Raw genomic sequence first — 10,640 nt, 5'->3', positions numbered from 1 at the left:
CTTTCTTCTTGATGTTCCAAGTTTTTATTTTATAATTTCCTTCATATTTAGAGAAATTCCTTTAGGCCTGCTGTAGATAAACCCTTAGTTTTTTCAATCAAATAATGTCTTGAAGTTTGGTATGTGGTACATCTTGGAAGCCATTTTTTAAAATCAACTCTTGAAATCATTGTTCCACTTCTTTCGGGTCTTCATAGTTTTTGATAAGAAATCTCCCATTATTCCATTTTTTAATAGGTATTGTGAAGTTTTTTCTATTGTTGCTTTCAGTCTTTCCTTGTTTATTTTTGGTTTCAGAACTTTAACTTTGAGGTGTCTTCACATAGATTTCTTTGGGTTTATCCTGCTTGGGAATTCACTGAGCTTTTGGAATCGGTAAGTTTACCTTGCACTTTTTTTTTTAAATCAAATTTGGGAAGCTGTCAGTTATTATTTTCTCTTAGTCTATCTTATTAAAATCCCTGTTCTCTTTCTCCTCTGTTTCTAGAATTCCAGGGGGCAATGTTAGATCTTTTGCAGTGGTCCCACGGATCCCTTGGACTGTGTTCTTTTTTTCTCAGTCATTTTATCTCTGTTGCTCAGGTGGGTAATTTTTGTGGTTCTGTCTTCCAGTTCACCAATTCTTTCTTCTGCTCCTTTCATTCTCGTTGACGACAGCTACTGGGTTTTTAATTGGGACCATTGCCTTTTCCATCTTAAAAATTCCACTGCCCTCTCCTCTGTATCTTCTCTCTCTTTGTTGAGACTCTCTGTTGATTTCATTTGCTTCTCACATGTTTGTAATCGCTCACTGAGTCATCTTCATTATGCAGGAACGTTTTTGTAGGTCTGCCGTCTTTGTCCCTGTGGTATCGGCTTCTATAGATGTTTTTTTCCCCTTCCATTTGGCTTGAGGTCTTCCTGGTGCCTGGCTTGATGCTTGATTTTCTCTCGGGTCCTGGACACTGTTGTGCTGTGCTCTGAGAGACTCTGTATCTCATTTCAGCCTTCAGTGTTAGGGGGCTTCATTGGACATGGCTCCAGCCAGGGCGGGGGCGGGGGGTTGCCGTCTCATCCCTGTCACATGGGGGCAGAAGTTCAGGTTCCCCACTCAGCCTCGGTTGACCCCTGGGGCTGGGCTCCTGGTTCTGCTGGGTCAAGGTGGAGATCTGGTTCAGCAGATGGTCCCAGTGACACAGCTCTGGGCCTGAACTGGTTCTTACTGGAAAAGGTGACAGCCTTGGTTTTGTCCTTCAGTTTCTACTGACCATACCCCATTAGGGAAAGGGAGAGATGTCCAGTCACGGAGGCCCTCTCAGTGGTCTCCATGGACATCATGGGGGGGCCCTTACTGCCCGGCAAGTCAAGTCTTGTCCAGGGGTCACTCCTCTGTGATGCCACCCCGTGTTGGGGTCCTGAGCTGTCTTGCCCCTTTGTCTTCTTCTCAACTCATATTCTCAGTTCGTGTTTGGAGCTGGACGTCCCCAGGAGCTCGTGAGTTGGGACGTGGTTCTCAGTGCAGCCATGTGCAGAGATGAGGTTGGGGGACGGGGGTGGGTCTGGGGGCTCCGACCTCCTCCGTGGATTAGCCCATCCACAGCTGGGTGAACTGCGGGGAGGGAGTGGATGTAGGCGGGGGGGGGGCAGGACTGGGACATGTAGGTCACTGGGCTGTGCCCTGGGGGACTACGTCTTGTCCTCGGCCCCCTCTTCCCCACCCTGGGCTTCTGGTGGCTGTGAGGTGACCGGTTTCTCTCCACCACACCCTTCCTCCACGATGTCCTCCCTCACCCCAGGGACAGAGGGATGGAGCCAGCCAGCCATGGACCGAGACCTCCAAAATCATGAGCCAAAATAAACCTTTCCTCCTGTAAGTTGGGGGTTTTAGGTATTTTGTTCCTAGTGTCGAAAAGCTGAGTAAAGAGGTGTTACCTGCCCCTGGTCTCCCTTCTCACTTCACCTCTTCCACTCCTTCAACCACGCTGACCTTGAACATGACAAATGCGTTCCTGCCTCAGGCCCTTTGCACTTGCTGTTGCCCGCTGCCTGAGAAGTCTTTCTGCAGATATTGTCACGACGGCTCCCATCCATCTGCTTAATCAGCCATCTTGTGAACAGAGAACCTCTCTGGTCTCTCCAGACAAGAGAGTCCCTGATCCCAGTGATCTCTCTCCCCTTCTTGTTTAAAGTTCTCCAACCACTTCCTGAATTTGTTATGGGCTAAATAGTTGTGTTCCCCAGAATTCAAAGGCTGAACTTCTCACCACCACTGGGATGGTGTGAGGAGATGAGCCCTTCGGGAGTCACTTAGGTCGTGAGAGTGGAGGCCTCGTGAATGGGATTAGTATCCTTGTAAGGAGAGACCCCAGAGAGAGGACTTCCCTGGACCACGTGAGGATTCCACAGGAAAGTGGCCCTCTGCAAGCCAGGAGGGGTGACCTCAGCAGGCAGTGGATCTGTCGGTGCTTTGAACTTGGACTTCAGCCTCAGGAACTGGGGAAATCAGTGCTGTTGAAGCGATCCTGTCCATCTCTTCCTGTTAGAGCCGCCCCAGCAGGCAGACACCAGCTGCCTCCCCTGCGCTGGGCAGACGCTCAGCGGGTGCTGTGGAAGGGAGGAATCCCTCACACCGACATCCTGCTAGGTGCTGGGATTTGAGCAAGAGAGACCGGTCTCTGCCCTCCTGAGACTTGCAGTGCCCGGGGCGACAACTGCGCAGGAAGTAGCCAACCACGCGTCTCACTGACCGCACTTAAGGGCTATAAAGGAACAAGGCAGAGTGTTCTAAGAGCCTCAAGTAGCGGGGTTCAGTAGAATCTGCTCAGCAATCTACTTGGGGGGTTCAGTAGAATCTGCTCAGGGAAAATGACAAATGGGAATTAGTCTGACATATCGATAAGATCATCAATAAAATCGATTCTTGCAAACTTTGTGTATAGATCTGATTCTAAGTGCCCTCCTGTGAATTATTCACCCAGCATTTATTGAGCATCTGCTACCTGCGTCAAGCTGGGTAGGAAGCACCCTGCATTCATCATCGTGTTTACTTTACAGAGCAGTCGTGCCTGAGGTCAGAACGTGTCTTTCTTTGCCTGTGGGAACAGATCCCTGTGCCTTGCTTTTCTCATTTTAAGAATGAGGAGAGAAAAGAAAAAAAAAAAAGAGTAGCGCTTACCTCTTAATTGAATGAGTTATTATTATTTTTTCCATTTGGTGTCTGGGGAAATTGAACCTCAGTGGGAATGAATCATTTCCCAGGCACAGGATCCTGTCCTTCACCGGCCTGAAGCATGAATTCTCAACCTCCCGGCCAGAGCCTGATGCTACAGAAACACCTCTCTCCTAATCTCTTGCTCTCGTATTTATAACCACGCAGCTACAACTCATTTTTTTTTTCTTCTTTTTGCTGCTTCAGAAATGAATCACCTCCTGATACGTTGGGTTTCCGAGAGCAAAATGCCACCTCGGTTTCTATCATCTGCCTGAGCCGGAGGAGCTCTCCCGGGTCGACTCTGGGCCCGGGGCTCCCCTCCTTGCCTTGTGGCCCCTGCTGTCTGAGCTGCAGCAAAAATGGGCTTGTGATTTAGCAGCAGAAAAGGTTAATTCTAAATAATGATCAGAAAGTTAAAATAGAGAGCCAGAACGTTGCTTTAGGTTTTATAGGTTTTAAATAATTTCGCCTCCTTCCCTGAAGGATTTAGCATAATTCAATGGGAAAATTGCATTCGGATCCTGTGGGCGGCCTGGACGTGACTGGATTACAATGAGCTGAAGAGACTCCGAGTGTCTTTTTTGGCAGTGAACTTGACGGAGCCGTGAGCTCGGGGAGGAATGACCCCGTCCAGGGAATGTCCTGGCTTCCCGGGACTCGTGGGTCTAGTCCTGGGGCGCAGGCCGAGGGGTACAGCTGGGGTGGGACGAGGTGCGGACGGGGGCAGGAGATGGCAGGAGATGGCAGGAGGTGGCAGGGGGGATGTGGCCAGGGTGGCCCAGCGAATTCTGGTCCTTTGCCATCTCCTCTGTTTTCAGCTCAGGGTCTCCCCCCTTGGTTGGATGGGAGTCCCCCCTTCGCCACTTACAAATCGTACAAACTAGGATTGTGTCTGGCTGCGAGGAACGTGTAGGAGTTGGCCAGAGTCAGCACAGGGCGCCCCGTCACGGGGATCGAGCTGAGTGGAACTACCGGAATTGCACTGTGAGGCATGTGTGCGCAGAGTGGGTGTGCACATGTTTGATTGCACATGTGTGTGCATGCATGCAGAGTGTGTGTGTGTGTGAGGCTGGGGCAGGTGCATGGGGCACTCAAGGGCTCTCTCCTGATGGACCCACTGGCTCGGTACCAGGTGGGGGGTCTCGGAGTTGGCCTCGCCCTGTTCACACACAAAGGCTGGTCCGGCTCCACTGCAGCCGGGGCTGGGGCTTCCCACTGCCAGGTGCTCCGGCTCCTCAGGAGGAGATGCAACCAACACCCCGGATCCCTGGCCTTTCCCAAACGAGCCCGCCAGTGCGCCCCAAAGCTGAGTGATGTCAGCAGCAGACACGACTGATTTAGGGGGGGAATCATACTACACGCCGGCTAGCAGTTCCCGGAGGCGTCCCCTGGGCCACGCCCTGTGCGGTGGACAATGCCAACCAGCTTGGGAGGTGGGTGACGTTGCCATTCCAGCTTTTCAGATGAGGAAACCGAACCTCAGCAGGGTTAAGGGATGTGTTCACGGTCGGAGAATGAATCAGAGGGAGAACCGGAAACCTGGATCTTGGGTCCTTAACCCCCCAAAGCTCATGTGTGTGACAACGCAAGAGGGTTGGAGGTGACATGGCTGGGTTATGACGGCCTTCACCGCATCAGTGCATTAATCCCCTGATAGGGATTAGCTGGGCGGTGACGTCGGGCTGGCAGGGCATGGCCGGAGGAGGGGGTCCCCGGAGGGGTCCTTTGGGTATGTATTTTGTCCTGATTGAGCAAACCTTTCCCCTCGGCTTCCTGGTGGCCAGTTCTCAGCTGCTTCCCTTCACACACTCCGCCATGATGCTCTGCCTCACCCGAGGCCCAGAGGAACGGAGCTGGCCACCTAGGGACCCAGACCTCTGACACCCTGAGCCCCCAGATAAACCTTTCCTCCTCTAGAATTGTTCTCGTTGGGTCTTTAGGTCACAGAAGTGAAAAAGTCATCTAAAACAGCCCCTGTATCTCCTGCCATTTCCAGGGGACCCTCGAAGTCCATTCGGTGACCTCAGTCTCCGCTCTCTTTCCTGTTGGGAAACTCGGCGATGCTGGGTGGTGCCCATCACCGGGGGCGGGAGGCTCTGCTTCAGCCCCGCGGTGCCGTCCCTGGAATCCCCGCACTCAAGGCCCTTTGACTAGACTCTGATGGGAGCCTGGGGTTCGGGAGGGTTAACTCTCTGAGCAACCGAAAGGGAGGTTTTGGACACTCGCCATGTCAAGTGAAGCCCCCGTGCTGCGGAGATCATCCATCCTTTGTGACCAGCTGCAAGAATCCCTTCCTGTGGACATGCCTCGGGATCCAGCCTGCAGGCCCCGAGGGTAGCCAGCCAATGGGATTGGCCCTGGCCTGGAGCCATGCCACGCGTTGGCGAACGCAGGACCATCACTGGAAGCTGACCAGTGGGTGTTAATACCTGGGGATCCTGCAAGACATAAATCCACTTAAAAGGCACTTCACCTGTGGATAACGATAAAATGACCAGAGGATCCTGCCATGGCAGGGACGGCTCACTACTTTTCAAAAGCTGTGTGCTCCTCTTTGTGTGGGTGGATTGTTGAAAGGGGACAGGTGTAGGGGCTGGGGGTGTAGCTCAGTGGGTAGGGTGCTTGCCTGGCATGCACAAGGCCCTGGGTTCAATCCCCAGCACCACACATGTGCGTGCGTGTGCGCGCGCGCGCGTGCGCGCGCACACACACGAATTGAAAGGGGACAAGTGCTTCATTGCTCAGTCTCCTTTCTGCCCAGGTCTGTTCAAATGACTCCATTCACAAATAGAATGTGACTGGTCCTTAGAAAGGCCACTTTTGATGAGATTCTGTAGATTGAATTGTCGGCTTCCCCTTTCTGCATGTTCTCCAGGATGAGGATACTCTGAGGTCTTGTGGGGTGGTGGGGTCCAGGTCGCTGATCTTGGGATGCAGAGGTGACAGTGACCAGGAACACCCCCACATCAGCCTGTTACATGTGGGAGAAAAGAAAGACCTTTTTTTTAATAGTAAGCCACTGAAGCTTTGGGGTTTACTTGTTACATCAGCTAGCATGATCCTCATACATACGCCTATGAGAAAAAAAAATGTCTCTAATTGTGTGAAGATGTTTCAAGGGGCAAATGGAAAAAAAAAAAAAGATAGAAGGAATGACCTGGACGAGAGAAGCTGGCTCTACGGAGGCTGTTTTCTGGGGCCACCGAATGCCCTGTCCACGGGAAGCCCAACCAGCTTGGGGTAGCAAGGTAGAGAGAGTCGTGCATCCATTGGGGGTGGGGTTTCAGTGCGCGTTTGGGGGAAATGATTTCCCCAAGGGGCCAGGTCGTGCCAGAAGGGCAGGTCGGTAACTCAGGGAATGCTGAGGTCGAACATCACCAATTCCAAGGATCTGTCGGGGGTCCGAAGTGAAGGACAAAGGCAGGAAGAGGTGCAGAGAGGCCCAGTCCCAGAGCTGAGCAGGGGAGGCCAGCGCATCCACACCAAGGAAGAGGAACAGGGCGACCAGCAGTGGCCAGTGGGGGGGAGCCTGTCCCCAGGGCACAGCAGCACTTCCTCCACAGGTGCATAGCACATGGGGGACAGTCTTGGACGGTCCATGTTAGAATCTGACGTCATGAGGGCTGAGAGCAGCGGTGCTGAGACTGGCCCAGGTGGACCCTCGGCACCAGCCTGGGCTCCTCCGTCCTCTGGAGGGGCTCTTTGATTGTCTTTGGGGAAACCTCTTCACCCTGAATCCTGTGAGCCCCCGGGAGGCTAAGCTACCTTCTAGCCTCAAGAGTGGATGGCTGGGGTGACCCTTTTCACAGACCAGATTGTGTCCTCCTCCTGGCTGCAGTCCTGGTCCAGGGTCCAGGGTCCAGGGTCGGACATGGGACCCGAGTCAGCCCAGTGAAAGTGAGCGGCTCGGGAGGCTGAGGCAGGAGGATCAAGGGTTCAAAGCCAGCCTCAGCAACTTAGCGAGACTCTGAGCCACTCGGCAAGATCCTGTCTCTAAATGCACAATCGGGCTGGGGCTGGGGCTCCGTGGCCCAGTGCCCCTGAGTTCCATCCCCCGTATCAAAAGAAAAAAACAAATGAGCCACGGTGTCACAGGGCTGGGACCTTCTGTGAGACCCTGAGGAGCTGTGAAGACCCCCTCTTCCAACCCCGATTCTTCCTATCAAGTCAGAAAGAGTTCGGAAACGTGGCTCGGAGTCACGGGCACGAGTTTATGGAGGGGCCAGGAAAGGGCCAAGGGGTCACTCTCCAGGGAGAGAGTGGGTCCTCTCAGAGGGGGACCATGTGCCCGTCCTGCACTAAGGATTTACTGGGGACCCCAGAGAAGTTTCCAGAGTCCCTCCCAGGTCCACCTCTTGACTTTGGATCTACAGCAGGTTGACATCAGACTGTTACCATGACAATTCTGGGTCCCCTTGGACCCGGCTGACTGGTTCTAATTGGATTCTTAGTCATTTTTACAGGTCTCATGGGCAGGAGGAATCATCCTTATCTTCTAGAATCTGGTGGGTGAAAGGGTCACGAAATCTCTCCCTCTAGAATAACTTGGGTTCCCCTTATCAACGTGACTCCCTGCCCGCATTTCCTCGCAGACAACAGGTAGTTTGCCACCGAGGAGGGTGACTACCCTGTCCCCTGAGGCCAGGCAGGGCGGCAGGTACATGGCTTTTGGGCAGAGAAAGCACCTGGGGGTCAGCACCGTGGGCCCATTTTATAGAATGATTCTCTGAGCCTCGTCTCCCCCGCCCCCATCCTCATCTGTGGGTCCCCTGACAGTGGGACTTTTGCTAAACCTATTAGAAAATAGGTTCTCTCTCCTTTAGGGCTGCTGAGCAGGTAGAAAAATTAAGCCTGGAGATGCCGAAAGCCACATCTAGGGGCTGCCTTTCGAGGAAGGTGGCCACAGAGACTCAGGTCTTGAGACATCATTTTTTTGGCAGCTGGAGATAGCTACGCTTGAAGCCAGATCGGAAAATCACACAGGCCCATCCATTCTCCCTAGAGGATTAAAGCAGCTGGTTTCTCTCAAGTACCAATGGAGGAATCCTGTCCCCTGTCTGGGTGTCCCCTGTCCAGCCCCTGTTCTCTCTTGGGGCTTACTTTCAATCTTCTTCCCTCAAAAAAAAAAAAATTACAAAGAGATCTTTATGGGAAAGGTTTACCCCGAGAAGGCGACTCCCCGGGTCGCTTCACTTTCAAGTTGAACACGCCGCCCAGGGTATTCCCCGAGCTCCTTCCTGTTTCTTCTCTCTCCTGGTGGAGATGTCTGCTTTCCAGGGAAACCCTCCGTGTGTCAGCGGTGTGTGGCGCGAGTAGCTATTCCGCGGCAGGCACGCCCCACGCATCCATCTCATTTAATCCCCCCTAAATGGGAGGGAGGCTGTGTGATCCCATTTGGCAGGAGAGGGAGTGACCACAGCGAGGAAGCAGCAGCAGTGGGTGCCAGGTCTCAGGGTCCACCAGACGACAGAGGAGAGGCCGTGTCCACAGGCGCCCTCATTCAATCCCAAGTCAATGCCAGCTAGCAGAGACACCCCCGGCCTGCTCCCTCCCTGGGACTCCAGAGCCCGGCCTGGGGGACGGGGTGGTGGGAGGCCCTTCTCCACCCCCTGCCCCACCCCAGAGCTGGCTTCAGCCCTTTGCTGGCGGCAGACAGAGCCAGGAAGAAAGCCAGGGTCACTCAGGATTCACGGCCATTCTCTCTGGCTTTCAGGACTGTCCTCTTTAAAAGAAACCAATTTATTTTTTATTCAAAATCCATACGAAACAATTGAACAATAAAACTGTCAGCCGCGCTGTCTCTTTCCACGGGGAAATTCAGCCTCCCTCCCTCCCTCTCCCCCTTCCTCCTCTCCCCCGCCATCCTTTCTACTCTTCCTCCTAAAAATATTTCGTGAGCACCTACTATGCACCTAGACTAAGTTCAGATTTTCCCTTCCGGGGGGATTCCCTCCTGAGATTTATTCTCACGCTGTTTTCTGATTTCCAAACTTGGCTCTGAACCACTCTAAATCTTTCCAACCTCTGGAAGAGCAGCAGGCTGAGGGGCGAAGACCTTGGTTTGGAAAGCGGCTCTGTTATTCATGAACCAGGTGACTCGGGGCAGGGACACCCTGTCTCTGCTCCTGAATTTGTTGATCTGCAATTCCATGAAGACCCTGGTGCGCGCACCCTGCCCTGGACGGTGCACCCTCCCCTGGATGCTCTCCAGGGGGAGGTCTTGGGCTTGGTGGCGCTGAGCGACTGCTGCAGAGGTGAATGAGGGGGCAGAGGAAGGTCTGGCTTAGGACCTCTTTTGGGAAGGCCAGGGAACTCGGATCCCAGCCTCCCCAGGACCCCATGCACCCCCGGACCGAGCACCCCGAGGCCCCAGGGTGGAGGGCTCAGTGTGGAAGATGGACAGGAGACCTGGGGGCTCCATGTGGCTTGTCCGTCCGTGAGCTGGGGAGTGCTCTCTGGAGATGGGGGCAGCCTCTGCCGGTCACATCTGGATGCTGGCCCCAGGCAGCGGTGGCCATGGCAGATGTCACACATTATTGACAACAGCCTCCCTGTCCCCTCCACGCGGCTGAAGGGCAGAGCGGGCTCTGGGGGTCTGCAGAGGAGTCCGCAGAGGCCACAGGCTGGGTTTGAAGGTGGGAGGCGCCTGGCTGCTTCGCCCCGCTGGTCCTCTGGACTCAGCACTGCAGGGAGACGGGGCCTGGTGTCCAGGGTTGGGGGGAGGCTGTGGAGACACAGAGCGTGCCAAGAATGCGGGGCACCCCTCGGACTGGCACCAGGAAATGCCTTGTCACCCTGCGTGCAGGTGACGTTGACATTTGTGAGGGTCCAGCTCTTAGGCACAGGGGTCAGCTCCACTCCTTCCCAGCGGTGACAGGCACAGCGCTTGGCTGTGCCTCAGTGTTCTTCTCTGTAAAATGGGATAATAACCGTGCCTAGCTCATGGAGTCATTCCTACAGGTCGGGGTGGGAATGTGGGGAGAGTCTGCCATGCTGGGCTGTGGCAAGCTCCCCATGAGGGTCTCCGGTGTCATTTAAGGTGCCCTCTCTTGCCCGCACACCCGGGCTTTATCTCGCCTCTCTTTGGCATGGGTCCTTCTTAACATTGCATTGTTAAGACATTGGTGGCCATGTCTTACCTCCCCCTTGGTGATGGGATGCAGGCGAGGGCTGTTCCAGGTCACTGTGGTGGACAGAACAATGGTCCTCCAGATACGGGCACATTCTAGTCCTGGGGGGGTCTGTGAATATGTTGGCTTAGGATGCAGAGGAGGCTTTGCAGATGAGATTAAGTTAGGGATCTGGGCACCAGGAGACCGTCCTGGATGATCTGGTGTCCTGACGGGATCTCGAGGGTCCTGGTAAGAGGGAGACGGAGAGGCAGAGAGATGGGATGGTATAAGGAGCGGGAGGGAGGGACAGAAGAGAGGGAGGAGGGAAGGAGGGAAGG

At 54.1% G+C, this 10,640-nt stretch overlaps 1 non-coding gene across 1 annotated transcript; it reads left to right on the top strand.

Moving 5' to 3' along the window:
• Nucleotides 1-5,785: 5,785 nt before the first annotated feature.
• On the top strand, nucleotides 5,786-5,859 carry Trnaa-ggc (transfer RNA alanine (anticodon GGC)). Its single transcript has one exon. It is a non-coding gene; the product is annotated as a tRNA-Ala (tRNA).
• Nucleotides 5,860-10,640: the final 4,781 nt, after the last annotated feature.

This window comes from Urocitellus parryii, chromosome 9, assembly GCF_045843805.1.
Source record: "Urocitellus parryii isolate mUroPar1 chromosome 9, mUroPar1.hap1, whole genome shotgun sequence".
Classification (NCBI taxonomy): Eukaryota; Metazoa; Chordata; class Mammalia; order Rodentia; family Sciuridae; genus Urocitellus; species Urocitellus parryii.
The sequence above is the reverse complement of the archived record's forward strand: the minus strand, read 5'-3'. Positions and strand labels throughout refer to the sequence as shown.